At 45.3% G+C, this 16,874-nt stretch overlaps 1 long non-coding RNA gene across 14 annotated transcripts in view; it reads right to left on the bottom strand.

Annotated features, from left to right (window-relative positions):
* LOC140469989 (uncharacterized) overlaps window positions 1–16,874 on the bottom strand; it is an 82,191-nt gene that overhangs the window by 45,965 nt on the left and 19,352 nt on the right. For 11 of the 14 annotated variants that reach the window (XR_011956272.1, XR_011956270.1, XR_011956271.1 and 8 more), the window contains 5 exons: window positions 15,348–15,455; window positions 11,383–11,463; window positions 8,496–8,607; window positions 8,273–8,393; window positions 3,058–3,164 (listed from right to left, as the gene is read on the bottom strand). This is a non-coding gene — a long non-coding RNA (uncharacterized lncRNA). Of the gene's footprint in view, window positions 1–3,057; window positions 3,165–8,272; window positions 8,394–8,495; window positions 8,608–11,382; window positions 11,464–11,557; window positions 11,601–12,743; window positions 12,848–15,347; window positions 15,456–16,874 lie in introns of all 14 variants that reach the window. The other 3 variants (XR_011956264.1, XR_011956261.1, XR_011956273.1) reach the window with 3 other exon arrangements.

Here is a 16,874-nt window from a genome sequence, read left to right as displayed (position 1 = left end):
GGGAACAGGCTGATGGGGGGGGGGGGGGGGGGGGAGGAGGGACAGACAGAGTGGGGGGAGCAGACAGTGTGGGGGGAGACGGGGAAACAGAGTGGGAAGATGGAGAGCTATTTTATAGATCTACAACTCCATCCTGTTCCTGTTTTCTCCTCCTCACCTTTATCCCCTCTGAAGGGCTCAGAACAACTGCATAGTTCTTGGAAAGTAGAGTTTCACGGAGATCAGGTGCTGAACGTGGCATTTGGGACACTAACATTGAATGCAATGCGCTGATTCGATTCGATTCCACTGTCTGTGTGGTGCTTGCACATTCTCCCTGTCTGTCTGCGTGGGCTTCCTCTGGGTGCTCTTAATTTCCTCCCACAAATCCAAAGACATGCAGGTTAGCTGGATGAGCTTTGGGTAATGGTAGGTTACAGAGTTAGGGTGGAATGCTGTTCCGATGGTTGGTATGGTCTCATGGGCCGAAAGGCCTGCTTCCACACTGTAGGGATTCTGTCACTGAGTATAGGGATTAGGAGGGCACGTTGTGGCTGAGCAGGGCATTGGTGAGGTCAATTTTAGAATACTGTATTCAATTCTGGTCTCCCTGATTTCAGAAAGATGTTACCAGAATAGGACTTAACCTCTTAATGACAAGTTCCTGGGAAGTGTTGACAGACAAACAGACTGTGCAGTGTGGGTTGATAGGTCATTGAAAGTGTGGTTGAAGGGAGACAGGTCGGTGAAGGTGGTGTGCGGTATGCTAGCTGTTATTGGGCAGTGCATTGAGGATAGGAGTTGGGAGATCATGGTTCGGTTGTACGGTTTATTGGCTCGGCCACTTTTGGAAACCCCAGCCTGCTTTCAATTCCAGTCTCCCTGCTACACGAAAGATGTTGGAAAACTTGCAAGAGTTCAGAAAAGTTTTACTAGGGTGTTTCCAGTATTGGAACATTTGAACCATAGGGAGAGGCTGAATAGGCTGAGGCTATTTCCCTGCAGCACTGGACACTTTAGGTGGCTTTATTGAACTTTATAAAATTATGAGGAGCAATGATAGGGTGACTAGTCATGGTTTCTTTTTTTCCTCAGGGTAGGGGAGTCCAAACAAATGTGAATCTTTTTTCCAAGGAGGAAATGACAAATTCTAGAAGAGAGATGGGAAGTTTAAAGGATATGAAAACCGAACCAACTGAAGATGCTGTAAACCAGGAAGAGAATCAGAAGTTTCTGGTAAAGCTCAGCAGGTCTAGCAGCATCTGTGAAAAGAAATTAGAGTTAACGTATCTGAGGAAGGGTGACCAGACCCGAAACTTTAACTGATTTTTCTTCACAGATGCTGCATGACCGACTGAGCATTTCCAACAACATCTGTGCAAGTTTACGGGGAGTTGTTTGGAGTATATACCCGAGAGGAACTTTATAAAGTGCGAGTCAGACCACATCTGGAGTAATGACAGAAGTTTTGGTCCCTTTATTTAAGGAAATACATCATTCCATCAGAGGCATTTCACAGAACAGTGACTGGGATGATCCCTGGTTTACAGGGATTATCTTTTAAGAAAAGGCTGAAGAAGTTGGGACTTTACTCATTGGATTTGGGAAGAATGAGAGGGGATCTCATTGTAACATGTAGGATTCTTAAAGAGTTTGACAGGGTAAATACGGAGAGGATGTTTCCCATCATGAGGGAGTCTGGAACCAGATTCTGGGATAGTCGCGGAATCACGGGTTCTGTTTTTGATTCGTCAAGTTTAAGGCAACACCGACACGGGTCAGGGGTTTCAGTAGCAATGGAGCTGGGGTGAGGTGGAGACAAGCAACATTTAAGAGATTGGAATTCCTGGTGTTTGGGATTGTGTAGATGTCTGATCAGAAGGTCACCTTGGGGTCAGATATGAGAGCAATATTGTGAAGAGTGTGGTTCTGCCTCAGACAGTTCCCAGGGAGAGGGAGGGGCTCAGCAGTAAGGGAAAGTAATTTGTAATAGCAACTGAGGGCAATGGGTTTAACCATTGCAACGTTCCGTTGCAGGAAATTGCAGCCAATCGCTTGGTGGGAGTGTGATGAGCAGTTTGATAACTGAGTAATGGAGAGGGATGATGGGGAGGGGGAGCTGGGCATTGACAGTGTACATGTGAAACCGAACACGGTGCTTTTGGACAATGTCACCTCCTGGCAGTATGTAGGTGAGAAACAGGAGGGACCAAGGAGAGATCCTTAAGGGACACCAAATACAAGGAATTCAGAAAGGAAAGGGAGAGTCAGGATGGAGTAGGTTTTTGCAACGACGGTTGGGTTAAATATTAGTTTGTAGCAGAATGGGAGAGAAGGACATAACCAGCAAAGACAGACAGGTCGAACAAGGAACAATATCTGTGAATTGGGGAGGGGGAGTGATGAGGAGGAGGAGCAGCCCAACTCCAAAAGCACTATTCCTACATCAGTGACATCACCCAACTCCACCCTAGTCTCAGCTCATTTACTGAAATACTCGTCCATCCCTGTGTTATCTCCAGACTTCATTATCCAAACACACTCCTGGCCAGCCTCCCACATTCAACTTACATGTAATCTCAAGAGTATCTAAAACCCTCCTGCCCGAGTGCTCACTTGTACCAAAACTTGTTGATTCATCAAAAGGCTCCTATTAACAAGCAACAATTTAAAATTCTCACCCTTGATATAATTCCTGGCTGTGAACATCCCTGTCTCCCTGCACCACACAACCTGCGAGACCCCGACAACTCATTTTCTTTCAGACTCCCAACGATGAGTTTATTCATTGCTTCACTGGTCTGGCTGTTTCTACTGTTGCCAAGGCAACGCGGTCTGGAATTCCCACCTGAACCCCCTCAGACCTGCTTTCCTCCTTTAAGGTATTCCTGAAAACCTGCTTATTTGGCAATTCTTTTGATCACCTGACCTAATATCCCCATCTATGGCCTTATGTCAGAAGTTCTCAATAGTATTTCTGTGGAATTAAGAACATGATAAAAAAAAACTGCTGTTGATTTGCACATATATTGTCAACTCTTCAATGTTACTGAGTGAATAATCTATAACAGCTCTTACCCAAACACATTGTGGGAGCACCTTCACCACACGAACTGCAGCTGTACAAGGAAGTCAAACATCACCTTCTCCACAGGCAGTGGGGCTTTGGCACTGATCACTGGTATCTGTGAAGGGAGAAACACACAGTTGATATTTCAGGGAGAGCAAAATGGATTATAGGGAGGGAAAACGGTGCAGAATTTGGGATTTTTAAATTTGTGTTTTACAACGCGCACTAAGTTCTGTAAAACCTCTCATCCCATACCATGAAAATTTCCTTCTCTTCCTGGTCAATATGTCTTTCCTTTCCCCTGCCCTTCACCTTCACACATTTCCAATGCCTTGGCCACAACAAAACTGTGCTGCCAATGAAGTTTATGACATGTTTGAGTATTGCCCTGCCCCTCATTCACTCCGATTGGTTGAAGGACCAACTAGCACCTCTAGCCCCGTTCCCCAACTCTTAATGGTCCTGCGCTGACATCAATAATCCGAGGCCCATTGTGGGCTGGAGCATGCTCAGTGCTTCCTGCTTTTGCTGTTGTTCATCAGGGAAAAGAGAGAGAGAGAGAGGGCTCATATCTGTTTCTCCTGATATCAGACAATAACAACAACTACCTGCATTGTATGGAGCCTTTCACATTGACAAATCTCCTAAAATGCTTCACGAATGATGGAAACGTTGATTAAAGAGAACGATTTTTAGGTACATCTTTAAGGCGGACAGAGGGAGTAAGGGAGGATATTCCAAAGGGTTGTGTCCTCGGCAGCTCCAATTGTGGAGTGATACAGAACATAGAAAAATACAGCACAGTACAGGCCCTTTGGCCCTTGATGTTGTGCCAATCCAAGCCCACCTAACCTACACTAGCCCACTATCCTCCATATGCCTATCCAATGCTCGTTTAAATGCCCATAAAGAGGGAGAGTCCACCACTGCTACTGGCAGGGCATTCCATGAACTCACGACTCGCTGAGTAAAGAATCTACCCCTAACATCTGTCTTATACCTACCACCCTTTAATTTAAAGCTATGCCCCCTCATAATAGCTGACTCCATACGTGGAAAAAGGTTCTCATGGTCAACCCTATCTAAACCCCTAATCATCTTGTAAAAGGTGGGCAACAGCTTACAATGGAGACAGTTAGTGGCTAACCATAAGTTAACAACCTCATGTCGTAGCCCCCCTACCCCACACACCAGGCCTCGTTCTCACAGCCTGCCATTACACACTACCTATGGTTAGCCACTAACACCTAATGACCCTCCTCCAGCCAGATCTTTATCCCCTCCTTTATCCAACCGTTCTTCTCACTCTATCCCCACCTATCCTTTACTCCTTTTATTCTCCCCCCACACTAACTTCTGCACATAAACTGACTTTTTTTCTCAGGAACATCTGTCCTGAGGAAGGGACACTGAGTCTGAAACTTTAACTCGGATTTCTCTTCACAGATGCTGCCAGACCTGCTGAACTTTTCCAGAACCTCCTGGTTGTTGTTTCTGATTTACATCTTCCACAGTTCTTTTGGTTTTAATTTAACGGGAGTTTGTAATTCAGGTCCAACAGCCTCTGTCCCAGTCTCTGCTGTCTCTCCCAACACCAAACAGTGACACTGCACCTGCACAGCTCATCGACAGGTGTTGTCTTGCTGGCCACACCCCTCATTCAATTGCTTTGGCTGCAGGACCACACAGCCTCTCCTCCCATTGGTCTGGAGCTGCCATCAATCAGCCGGACCCCATTGTGATGAGAGTGGAGGGCTAATCCCTCTCTCTGCCCTGTGATGAGCTTCATCATTCACAGTGAATGGGACAGTATCACAGAGCACAGGGCCTGGGGACTATTCAGCCCATTGGGGCTGTACTCACTCCCTCTGGAGATGCTGCAAGTCTGTCCCAAGTTCCCTCCCATGTGCCCATAGCCCCCCAAATCTTTCCTGAAAAAGTAAAACTCTAAGTCTGTTTCAGAACACCTGCTGAATCTGTGTCATTCAGATTGTTCCAGATGCTCAGAACTTACTGATTTCACATTTTCACTTTATATTATTTGCCAATTACTTGAAAGTAGTTACTAAAAATTGTGACAGTGTTAACAATTCCTCTCTCTCTCTGTAAATTCAAGACCTTGGAACCAAATCTGCACCAGATCGAAATCACTGATTCACCTTCTCAGCTCCAAGGATAATTATCTGTGCTTCAGCGAGCTCTCCACAAAATAGAGGAATGCATCTTTTTTTATTAATATCAAAGAAACAGACCTTCAGTCCAATTCGTCCGTGCCAACAAGGAATCCTAATCTAATGGATTCCCATTTACCAGCTATTGGCCTGTATCCATCAAAACCCTTCCTATTCATGTACCCAATTGGAAGCCTTTTAGATGTTGTGATTTTTCAGCCTCCACTACTTCATCTGGTAGCCCCTCCCATACACACACCACACTCAGCTTGAAAACGTTGCCATTTAGATCCCTATTAAATGTTTCCCCTCTCAACTTAAACCCAGGTGCTCTAGTTTTGGACCCACCTAACCTGAGGAAATAGGACCCCCGCTGCTCACCTTACCCACGCCCCTTGTGATTTTATAAATCTCCATGAAGTCGCCTCTCAGTCTTTTACTCTCCAGAGAAAATAGCCACAGCCTATTCAGCCTCTCCCTGTAGCCCAAATCCTCCAATCCTGGCAACGTTTTTGTAAATCTTGTCCAAACAAGTTTCACAACATCCTTCCCAGAACAGAGTAATTCAAACTGAAAACAGAATTCCAGAAGTGGCTTAATCAACGTCCTGTCCAGCTTCTGTATTCAATGCATTGACCAATAACGGAGAGCATTAATGGAATCCCATTTGCCAGCGGTTCACCCTTATCCCTCTAAAACCATTTCTCTTCATGTACCCAATCAAATGCCTTTTAAATGCTGCAATTGTACTAGCCTCCACCCCTTCTCTGGCAATTCATTCCATAAATGCAATGCCCTCAACATGAACAAGATGCCCCTTAGATCCCTTTTCAATCTTTTCCCTCTCACCTTATGCCTGTACCCTCTAGTTCTGGACCCACCGAACTTGGGAAAAAGTCCCTGACTGCTCACTTTATCCATGCCCTTCATGATTTTATGAGATCACCTCTCAGCCTCCAACTCTCCAGGGAAAATAGTCCCAGCCTATTGAGCCTTTCCCAATAGCTCAAACCATCCAACCCTGGCAAAATCCTTGCAAATATTTTCTGAACCCTTTCAAGTTTCTCAAAGTTATTCCGAGAACAGGGAGATTGGAACTGAAAACAGAATTCCAGAAGAGCTGTAATCAGTGCCCTGTCCAGCCACAATATGACATCACAACAGCTGCATTCAGTGCATTGACCAATAACGGGGAGCGTACCAAATGCTGCATTCACTACCCTGCCTACCTGTGACTCTACTTTCAAGGAACTAGGAACCTGCACTCCAAGGTCCCTTTGTTCAGCAATGTTCCCCAGGACTTTACCATTAAGTGTATAAGTCCTGCCCTGATTTGCCTTTCCAAAATACAACAGCTCGCATTTATCTAAATTGAACTCCGTCTGCCATTCCTTGCTCCAATGGCTCATCTGATCAAGATCCTGTTGTATTCTGAACTAACCTTCTTCATTCTAAAACTCCAATTTTGGTGTCTTCTGTAAACCTACTGACCATAACTCATATATTCACATCCAAGTCATTTATTTAAGGGCCCAATATCCATCCTTGCAGCACATTGCTGCTCACAGGCCTCCAGTCCGCAAAGCAACCCTCCATCATCATCCTCTGTCTCCTACCTTCAAGGCAGTTTTGTAATGGCTTGCTCTCCCTGCATTCCATGTCATCTAACCCTGCTAACCAGTCTGCTTTGTGGAACCTTGTTGAATGTCCATATAAACAATGTTCACCGCCTGGCTTAATCAATTTTCTTTGTCATTTCAAAACACTCACTCAAGTTAGTGAGACACAATTGTGCACGTACAAAGCCACATTGACTCTCCCTGATCATTCCTTACCTTTCCAAATAGATGGATATCCTGTCTCTCAGAATCCCTTCCAACAACTTGCCTGCCACTGACTTCAGACTCACTATTCTCTTGTTCCATGGCCTCTCCTTACCACCTTTTAAAAATAATGGCACCTCACCTGTCGCTATCAATGATACAAATACCTCAGGAGAGCCCCAACAATCACTTCCCTAGATTTCCAGAAAGTTCCAGGATACACCTGATCAGGTTCCAGGGCTTTATCCACCTTGATGCGATTTAAGACATCCAGTCCCACCTCCTCTGTAACATGGACACTTTTCAATTTATCACTGTTTATTTCTCCAAACTCTCGAGCTTCCATATACTTCTCCAGTAAAAATGACGTGAAATATTTGCATATCTTTCGCACCCCCTGTGGTTCCATAGACAGCCTTGTTGACCTTTAAGGGGTCCTATTCTCTGGTCCAGTTAATCTTTTGTCTGTGATATATTTGTTTAATCTCTTTGGATCCTACTCCAGGACATCCCAGAAAGGCCTACTTCAAGGACCATAATTTTCCTCTGACTTGATCAACAATGCCCTCCAACACATACCCTCCACTTCCCTCACCTCCGCCTTTACCCCACCCCTCCAGCCACAATAAAGAATATAATCCTGCGGTCTTCACCTTCCACCCCACTAATCTCCAGAAACAGCCCATTAACCTCTGTTATTTCTGCTACCTAAAGCCAGACCCCACCACCAGACACATATTTCCCTCTCCACCCCTATCTGTGTTCCGCAGAGACCATTCCCGCTGCGCCTCCCTTGTTTGGTCCACACCCTCCCACCAACCCACGCTCCACACCCTTGACCCTCCCCTTGCCGCCGTGGGAGATGTAAAAAGTACAGCCACACCTCCCTCTGACCTCTGTCCAAGACCACAAAAGGATCTTTTCACATCAGGCAGAGATTTGCCTGCACATCCCAATACTTCATCTACTGCATCTGGATACTATAGGAAATTTAACATGGTTCATCCAACTAACCTACACATCTTTGGACTGTGGGAGCAAACTGGAACATCCAAAGGAAACCCTCACAGATACTGGGGAGAATGTGCGAACTTGAACACAGGCAGTCACCTGAGGCTGGAATCAAACCCAGGTCCCTGGTGCTGAGGCAGCAGAGCTCACCACTGAGCCACAATACTGTGGGATCTTTGGTGCTGATGTGATGCCCCACTGATACCTCAGTCACTCACCCTGCCTCATGTCCTGATGACGGAGTGAAATTATCCTTAGACAGTTAATCCAGAGACCCAGATAACGATCTGGGTTTGAATCCCATCACGGCAGATGGTGGAACGTGAATTCAATAAATATCTGGAAAAAATAATTTAGTGACAACAAGGAATCCATTGTCAATTGTTGGAAAACTCATCTGGTTCACTCATGACGTTTAGGGAAGGAAAATGCCATCCTTACTTGGTCTGGTCTGCATGGGACTCCAGATCTACAGCAATGTGGTTGTCTCTTAACTGCCCTCTGGGTAAACGCAGCAATAAATGCTGGCCGAGCCAGTGACAGCCTGTGAATCCTGTGAATGAAAGAAGAAAACAGGTCAGGTTTTGTTCCTTCTCTAGTAGGTACATCCTACAAGCTGAATCTGAAATGTTCTCGTACACACTGAACAAATACCTTTCCATCCAAGCCCTTAACACTACAGCACTCCGAGGCCATGTTGGTAAAGTTAAAACCCATTATCATTGCAACTACATTATTCTTACAGATAACTGAGATCTCTCGGTAAAATTTTGTCTCAATTCCCTGCTGACTATTGGGAGAGGGTCTATAATACAATCCCAATAAGATGATCATCCCTTTCTTATTTCTCAGTACCACCCAAACAACTGCCTGGATGTACTCCAAGGAATATCCTCCGGAAGCCCAGCCGTAACATTATCCCTAAACAAAGATGCCACTACCCCTGCTCGGTTGCCCCCTTCTAACCTTGCTATAGCATCTATACCCTGGAAAATTAAGCTGTTAGTCCTATCCATCTCTGAGTATTGCCTCTGTAATTGCTGTAATATTCCAGTGCCATGTTGTTCAAAACCATACCCTGAGCCCACCTGCCTGACCTGTCAGGTCTCTTGCACTGAAATAAATGCAGTGTAACTGGTCCGTCCCACCTCATTCTGTGACTTGCTCTTGCCTGCCTTGACAGTCTGACTGGTGAACAGTACCAGTCTCAGACTCACCTCTTTTCTCACTATCTCTTTAGGATTACCCCGACTCCCTCACTGGTTTAATGCCTGCCGAGTGGCACTAGCAAATCTCCCTGCTCGTCAGGACCCCATGCTTTCCCCTTCCTATGCCACTGGTACCAATGTACAATGTCTTCCCACTGGTTATCCTCCCCTTTGAGAAGATTCTGAACCATCTCGGAGTCATCCTTGACCCAGGCACCACCCCATTCTGATGTCTCACTGTCAGCTGCAGAAACAGCAGACTGTGCCCCTGACTAGAGAGTCCCCTATCACCATTGATCACGTGGAACTGGATATATCTCACATTACAGTCGAGCCAGTCTCAGTCACAGTAACTTGACTGTCAGTGTTACATTCCCCTGAAAGTCTATTACCAACTACATTTTCCAAAACAGTATACTTGTCTGAGAGGGGGGATAGCCATAGAAGACTGCTGTACTACCTGCCTACCCCCTCCTACCTTTCCTGGAGGCAAACCATCTACCTGACTGTATCTGCAGTATCCTGCAATCCTGAGACTGCCCCTTAATCACACCCCCAGGCTCCTGTCAATTCCTCACTGCCTTTAATCACTCTTCCACCAATACATGCGATCCAATAGGATTTACAATCACACTTCCTGCAGACATAATCACAGGATCATGGAGACTCTCCCTAATCTCCAACATCCGACATGAACAGCACGCCACTCTACAACAGGCCATCTCTCCGCCTTAAGAATCTACAGACCAAGAAAAAGGCACAGTCTTACTGCTGGAAAAATACTGCCCGAGAATAACAATGCTTATGTTTTATATTTTAAACATTTAATCAAGAGACTGTAAGACATTAAAAAGAAACCCTCACCTTACTCACTATTGTAGATTTAATAAAATAGAACAGACTAAGATTGATGTTTGAAGAGACTGAAACCCACTGAGCTGATCCCCCGGCTCTGAGTACTTCCAAGGGTGAGGACTCTCGGAGGGCAGCTGTGAAATGTCACTGTTTCTCTTCTCTGTCCACTCCATTTCCAGAGATGTTTATAACTTCACAGCCAGTCAGCTCAGAGAGGGCACTGCTTGGTTTTATTCACTGGAGGTTGACTTTGCTGCCCAGACCAGTATTGATTGGCCACCTTTGTGTTGGAGAAAGTGGTGGTAGACTGTCTTCCTGAAATACTGCAGTCCATGTACACCACAGTGATGTTTGGACAACAATCACCCTCTAGCCCCACAACCCTCCCTGTCTCGGTAATCCCCCTCCAGCCTCACCACCCTCCCTGTCTCGGTAATCCCCCTCCAGCCTCACCACCCTCCCTGTCTCGGTAATCCCCCTCCAGCCTCACCACCCTCCCTGTCTCTGTAATCCCCCTCCAGCCTCACCACCCTCCCTGTCTCTGTAATCCCCCTCCAGCCTCACTGCCCTCCCTGTCTCGGTAATCCCCCTCCAGCCTCACCGCCCTCCCTGTCTCGGTAATCCCCCTCCAGCCTCACCACCCTCCCTGTCTCTGTAATCCCCCTCCAGCCTCACCACCCTCCCTGTCTCTGTAATCCCCCTCCAGCCTCACCACCCTCCCTGTCTCTGTAATCCCCCTCCAGCCTCACTGCCCTCCCGGTCTCTGTAATCCCCCTCCAGCCTCACCACCCTCAGCGTCTCTGTAATCCCCCTCCAGCTTCAGAAATTACATGTCCGTGATGTAAGATTTTTATTTGGATTCATTTTTGTTTCTTTTACCTCAAAAATGAAAAATAAAAAACCCCAAAAAAAAGAGTGAAGTATTTTCCCCCCAAACAGATTTCTGTTGAGTGAACTTTTGGAGAGGCCGACACATGGACATTTGAGTATTTTATCACAAATTGTATATGTAGAATGAGGGAACATTTTTTAAAAAACTCTGCTAAAAAGGGAGGTAATGGCCAGATGGTATTCTTGATAGACGAGTAATATATGTAATGTTCCGAGGATTAGGGTTAGAATCCCAACATGGCTGATGGTGGCATCGGAATTCAATACAATCGCGAATGAAAAGGCGAATGATGACCATGAAACTATTGTCGATTGTTAGAAAACCCCCATCTGGTTCATTAATGTCCTTTTGGGAAAGAAACTGTCATCCTCACCTGGTCTGGCCGACAAGTGACTCCAGACCCACAGCAATGGAGTTAACTCTCAACTGCCCTCAGGGTAAACACCCACATCAACTGAGTGAATAAACAAAAAGAGATGTATTTTCAAATCGCGGAGGAGAGCTTTTTAAAAATAAAATTGTGTTTTCAAAATTTAAAAAATGATCACCTTGGTCGGATGGCACTATAGACGCCGCAATAATCAGAGTGAACTAAAGGAACATACAGAGGGATCTCAGATATAAAGTCAGAATAATAAGGTGGTAATAGTAGATGATTTAATTTTGCAAACATTGACTGGGACTACCATAGTGTGAGTGGTTTGGTTGGGAAAGAATTTGTTAAACGAGTCCAAGAAAATGTTCTTTATCAATTTGTAAATGTTCCTATCAGAAAGCAAGCAACACCTGAGCTTTTCTTGGCTGATCAGACAGGGCAAGTGACTGAAGTGATCGGATGGGAACAGTTTGGGTGGGAGGAAATTGTGGGCACCATGGAGAAATATTTGGATAATCGATAACTACGGGTGAGCTACCTGATGACTGGAGAGTGGCTAATGTTGTACCTTTGTTTGTGAAGGGATAGAAGGAGAAGCCTAGGAACTGTAGACCTCGGAGTCTGACTTCAGTGGTGGGTGACCTGTAGGAGCTCATTCAGAAGGATAGGGTTTACATGTATTTGGAGAGTTAAGGAATGATTAGGAACAGTCAACATGGTTACACAAGAGGGTGTCTCACAGACTTGATTGAGCTTTTTAAGGTAGTAACCAAGAAGATCGACGAGGGCAGAGCGTTAGACATTGTTTATTTGGACTTTAGTAAAGCCTTTCACAAGGTTCTGCATGGGAGACTAATTTGTAAAGTTTGATCACATGGGATTCAGGAAGAGCTTGCCAATTGGATACAAAACGAGCTTAACGGTAGGAAACAGAGTGTAGTAGTGGAGGGTTGCTTTTCAGACTGGAGGCCCGTGACCAGTAGTGTTCTACAGGAATCGGTGCTGGGTCCATTTTTGCTTGCCATGCGTGTAGATGTTTTGGGTAAGAATATACAAAGTATGGTTTGTTTGTGGGTGACATCAAAACTGTTAAAGTGGACAGTAACAAAGGTTATTTATGATTACAAAGGGATCTTGATCAATTGGGTGAATGGGCTGAAGAGGGGCAGACGGAGTTTAATTTGAATAAATGTAAGCTATTACATTTTGATAAAACAGACATCCCCTTTAGCCTCATTAATTAATTTCACTAATTAAAAGTAAGGACTTGAGTCGTGACATAGAACAAACAGACCGAGGGGTTCAGGTCTTGTGTCATATGTAGACAGGGTGGTTCAGAAGGTGTTTAGCACACCTACCTTCATTGCTCAGACCTTTAGGTAGAGGAGTTGGGACGTAATGTTGAGGCTGTACAGGATGCTGGTGAGGCCTTTTCTGCAATACTGCATCTAGTTCTGGTTCCCTGTTATAGGAAGGATGTTATTAGAGAAGGTTCAGAAGATATTTCCCAGGATGTTGCCATGAATGGAGGGGTGGTGTTGAAGGAGTGGCTGGATAGGCTGAGATTTCTGTCACTGGAGTATAGGAGGTTGAGGGGTGAACGTATTAGAGGTTTATAAAATCACGGAGAGTGTAGATAAGATGAATGCCCGGGGGGTCGCAGGGGGATTGAAGACTCGGGTGCACACATTTTGAAGAGAGAGATGAGAAAGGTTTTAAATAGATTTTAGGATGTTTTATCGATATTTTATAGATATCCTATCAGATATGAGGATATTTTTACATTTGTGGAATGAACTGCATGGGGAAATGGGAGCTGTGAATACAATTACAATCTTTAAAAGACATCGGCTAAAGTTCATCAATAGGAAATATTTGGAGGCAGGTGCAGTCAGTTTCGCTTGGAATTATAGTCGACATGGATTGGTTAGACCACAGGGTCTGTTTCCATGCTGAATAACTTTAAGACTCTAACTCTCGGTGTCTCTGTAAATTGCTCCATGCTCACAACTCTCTATCACTGTCACTTCATCAGCTTCACAACTCTTCCTTATCTCTGTAATTCCTCTCCAGCCTCAGAACCCTCACTATCTCTGGTATCACAAAACATCTGTCTCTGTAACATCATCCATTCTCACAATCCTCCTTGTATTTGTAATCTCCTCGAGCCCCACAAATCTCTGTGCTAAGTGCTTTTCTCTAATTCCAGCCTTGAGGATAGCCCATTTTTAATTCAGATTCATGCACCCTGAGCTTCAGAAATTACTACTAAACCTCTCTGCTCATTTTCCTCATCAAAACATTAACTAATCATGTATCATCTATTCTAATATCAAAAAGGTATTAGATGATCACACCGGGTATGTGTGCTTGATGACCAATATGGATAAGATGGGGGCACTGTGTTAAACAGTTTTATACCAGAGACTCTGACCCCATTTTATTCCGTGTTTCTCTGTGATTCTCTCTTTTCGAAGCAAATAGGAGTGGGAAGCAGTGGAGTATGTAAATGATCCATGGTCTTCATAGTGAGAAGATTCCACCACCATGGGCTGTTTACCCACCAGCTCCACAATGTCCGATAGCCTATCCAAGCTATTGCGGATCCTGGCACCAGGGAGGTAACATACCATCCTGGATTCATGTCTGTGGCCATAGAAGTGCCTGTCTGTGTACCGACTATTGAATCCCCTGTCACTTTAGCCCTGCCACTCTCTTTCCTCCCGCTCTGTACAGCAGACCTTTCTGTGGTGTGTCATGAACCTGACTGTTGCTGATTTCCCGAGAGGCTACCCCACCCGTAACCTCCCAACAGAATCCCAAGTGGTATATCTGGACCTGTTTGAGAAGGGGATAACCACTGGGGATTCCTGCACTCCCTTCCTGTCTATTTTCTTGATCTGATGGTCACCCATTCCCTTTGTGCCTGTGTAACCCTCACCTGCAGTGTGACTAACTCACTAAACGTGCTGTCCATAACATTCTCAGTATTGCAGATGCTCCACTCACAGCTCCAGGTCTGAAAAACAGTTTCCCAGTAGCTGCAGGTGGGTCCACTTCCTGCATACATAGCCGTCAGGGATACTGGAAGCTTCCCTTATTTCCCACATTCTGCAAGAGTAGCACACCACGGGTCTGAGGGCTCCTATCTCAATATCTCTCTTTATTCATTTAGTTACTCCCATTAAGAGAATTTAAATGAACTAGCAACCTTCCTTCACACAAACAGTTCTATTAAAATCACAAGCACCAATCTTTACTTAACCTGTTATGTTATACTTTAAAAACTGTTAAGAAATACTCCGCAGGTACCACATAAAAACTGACTGTTCCCATTGGGATCATGTGCGTTTCTGAAAGGCCTGAACCAAAACTGAGTTTCAGCTTCACCGTCTCCCTGTCTCACCTCACTCTGTTTACACCCAACTCCAGAACACTCTCATTGAGCCAAGCAGCCCTCACAGTGCAGCCCTGTCATTTTCATTGTCTGCTCACACCTACACTGCCCTCAGTCTCCTGTACTGTTCCAATGTATCTCAATGGGAGCTCAGGGACAGCACCTCATCTTTCAATTCAGCCCTTTGTAACCCCAGAGTCAACATGGACCTCAGCAGTTTCGGAATGAACAGACAGTTGTCAGAAGCTGGAACATTCCAAATGAAAGGTACTGGAATTTGAGTCCAAAAGGACTTTTAATGGGAAGTTTGCAAGTAATTGAAAATAAAAAAGTTTACAGGTTAACATCATGAAGTGGGTGATTGGGTCTAAATCTGAGAGTTCTTACAAAGAGACGAGGTGTAATCTGGATGAATCTGTGCTCCCTCTCAGGCCAATATCTCCTTCCTCTGCTGCAGGGCCCAGAAGGCAGCACATACCCAAAGGGTGATCCAACCACGAATTTGTACATCTTTCTGCTTAACAAAAATATTGGAGATATCTTCCCACAAACAGATCAGACAAACCTTTCTCCTTCCACAGTTAAATGCCAATGATATTCAGATCCTGATGACTCCATTGACTGTAAAAACTTGCTTTTGAGATCCCAGCCTCAATTATTCTGATTTAATATCCTATGAAATGAATTCACAAAACAAAACTCACAGTCAGTGCAGGAAGAATACAAAGACATACTTTTCTCTTGGTATGTGCTTGATGTGTAAATGCCTCTTTTCAAACCTTCTCCCCCCACAATCCTAGGAAGGGGACATGCACATGTGCCTCACTGTACCTTGCTCCCAATAAAGATGGCAGCCATATCCCAGGAACTGTCAATGCCTGATGTCCGCAGCCATCTTCCCATCTGCTGCAAATGCGGGATTAAGAGTTTCTAATTCAGACTAACGACCCGCACAGAGTGTAATTAAAACTTCCCAGTCTAAAGTGACTCATTATCTCCCTGTCTCTGAAGCCACTCTCCCCTTCCCTGTTTGCGTCTCCCACATTCACCAACGGCCAACTCACGTGGCACTGCATTGGCTGAGTTACTGGTGACGCGTCATCCCACTGGCCACGCCCCTCATTCACTCCCATTGTTTGGATGACCAGCTGGTTCCACTTGGTCCACTAGTCCCACCACCTTTTCCTATTGGTCCGAAGCTTCCACCAATCAGCTGGACCCCATTGTGAGGTCAGTGGTGGGATCCTCCCCCTGTCTGAATCAAACCCAGAAGGTGTATGGATGGTGTCAATCAGGAACAACAAGCAGATGGTGCTGGGAAAGCTCAGCAGGTCTGGCAGCATCTGGGAACAAAAATCTGTCCAGTGGCCCTTCCTCAGATCCGATGGGAGCTGGGAAAATTAGAATCCTGACAGTGTGGAAACAGGCCATTCAGCCCAAAAGGTCCACAGCATCCCTCCGAAGGGTATCCCAACAGACCCATTCCCCTACCCTATTACTGTATATTTCTCCTGACTAATGCACCTAACCTATACATCCCTGAGCATTATGGGAAATTTAGCTTGGCCAATTCAACTAATCTGCAGATCTTTGTACTGCAGGAGATAGGGGTTAAAGAGTAAATAATAGGCAGGGACAGAACCAAAGAGAGACCAGAACATTTGGAAAGACAAAGGAGTGGATTACCATCTGGCTGGGAGGGTGCATAGCTGTTAATGGAGGGGACAGGAACCTGTGTCTGGCAGCATCTCAGTGGAGGTGGCAGAAATGGCGACTGATGATCTACATTCTGCTGCAAAAACAGACACCGAGCTTCCAGCTGCCTGCCACTTTAACACACGAGCCTGTTCCCTGGCCAACATCTCTGTCTCATGCTTACTGCAGTGTTCCAGTGAAGCCAGAACATACCAAATGGCACCATATTTCAAGGACTGCAATTTCCCCTCCCATGTGGTCAATACAATCCACTATATCTCCTCCACTTCCCACACCTCTGCCTTTGAAACCCACACCTCCAACTTCAACAAGGATAGAACACACCCCTAAGTCCTTACCTTCCACCCAGATACAACACATCATCCTCTGTCATTTC

This window comes from Chiloscyllium punctatum, chromosome 50, assembly GCF_047496795.1.
Source record: "Chiloscyllium punctatum isolate Juve2018m chromosome 50, sChiPun1.3, whole genome shotgun sequence".
Classification (NCBI taxonomy): domain Eukaryota; kingdom Metazoa; phylum Chordata; class Chondrichthyes; order Orectolobiformes; family Hemiscylliidae; genus Chiloscyllium; species Chiloscyllium punctatum.
This window is presented reverse-complemented; position numbering and strand designations above follow the sequence as displayed.